The sequence below is a fragment of the Lontra canadensis genome, unplaced genomic scaffold (assembly GCF_010015895.1).
Source record: "Lontra canadensis isolate GAN:19392208 unplaced genomic scaffold, GSC_riverotter_1.0 scaffold5329, whole genome shotgun sequence".
Lineage (NCBI taxonomy): Eukaryota > Metazoa > Chordata > Mammalia > Carnivora > Mustelidae > Lontra > Lontra canadensis.
The window spans coordinates 1-1,623 of NW_022636310.1; the positions used below are offsets into that span (position 1 = coordinate 1).

General features: G+C 52.0%; 1 pseudogene; it reads right to left on the bottom strand.

The window, feature by feature from the left end:
* Positions 1-618: 618 nt before the first annotated feature.
* On the bottom strand, positions 619-1,472 carry LOC116863924 (annotated as a pseudogene).
* Between the last annotated feature and the right edge of the window lie 151 nt (positions 1,473-1,623).

Below are 1,623 nucleotides of genomic sequence, written 5' to 3' on the forward strand. Positions count from 1 at the left end.
GGAAGCTGGAAGTCATAGATGAATCTTCTGCTTCCTTGAGTTTTGTTGTAGTTGGTATTTCCCTAATAGACTGGGGGTATTTTTCAAAATAATAAATTTATTACATATGATCAGCAGATAATTGTTGCTGATATAGTAGTCTCTCAAAGTTCGTGGAAAATTTCAATATAAAATACAATTTTATACACCATAAAATCACAGGGTGCTTGAGGATCTCCACACATTTTTTTGTGCTGGTCAACTTTCAGCTGGGAGACCTCGTCCCAGCCTTGACCCTGTGGGAGGTTAAGTTTGCCACTCAAGATGGCTGGACTTTTCCCAGCCATAAGGATGAGATTCTACTTCTGAGATGAGTGGCCTTCACTAAAGGGATGGATAAAGTCCCCTGAAAACAGAAAGGAGAGGAGACAGGACAGAGGGGCCTGGGGCTGAAGCGGGGTCTCTTGGGGCAGGACTGTCCTACAACAGCAGTGGGGAGCTCTGAAGAAAGACTGAAAAGAGGGGTCCTAGCAGAACCCATGAAGGGGTCCTCGAGAATCCTCAAGTAGGATGCCAGGGAGGTACTTGTCCTAGGTTAATGAGAAGTTCTGGCCAATGGTCCCCAGTCCTGGAAGTCACCTGTCAGGTGGTAGTGCAAGGACAGCCCTCGACTGAGAGAGCTGGGCCTGCATGATCACACTGGAGTTGGTCACACAGGCTCCATAGTGACCAGTCCAGAACTGCATGCCCTGGCCCCAGAGTTGGAAAGACACAGAGCGGACATCCACCCTGATGTTGGGAGAAAATGTGCATGATCTGAAAGCAGACATTGTTCTATTGGGTGGGAATGGGCACAGCAGAGACTTTATCCAGCACAGTCTGGCTGGCAGTTAGAAGTTGGACAAGGAGTCGGTACATACAGCCACTGTCCTGTCAAGCTTCCCACCAGTCAGAGACACCAATCTCAGTCTTGCCACTATCTAGCAGCTATGGACACAAACCTCCTACTCCAGGTCCAACACCTGTTTTTTGTGACACCAGCCCAAGGAAGACATGAAACAGGTCTATGAGGGGGCCCGTGGCACCATTCACCAGTTACCTCCACCACCCAGACGGCCCCCATATGCTGCACCATCCATTTCCAAAGGCTTTCCTGGCCACAGGGGTTGTAGATGAGGTTACATCCCAATGGGCTACACTGACAGAAGCGGCCCAGGAGGCAGGGCCTGCCATTGCAGGTGGGGGTTGGGGGGGCGGGGGACAGGCAGCCGAGGGCAAGCAGCCGCAGGGCACCATGGTCCCGGGACAGGATGAGCAGCCACAGGGCCTTCCGTCCACCAGGGCACCTCAACCTAGGCATACTCTGCAGTAGCAACTCAGCCTCATGTGCAGGCCACATGGTTCAGCGCTAGCAGGAGCAGCTCCAATGGCAGTTGGCTCAGGTCCAGCACCTCCTTGGGTTTGGGCTTTGGCACCAAGTTGGGGGTGGGCATGCCTCAGGAGACCAAGACTCCCACAGTCACCCACCCAGCCTGCACCAGGCCTGTCGCTGACTTGGATCAGAGCCAGGGCTCCTTGCTGTAGCACTCTCTTTTCCACATAACATACTATTTATTAATTGGATTGATCAAAGTGTTCTCAAAC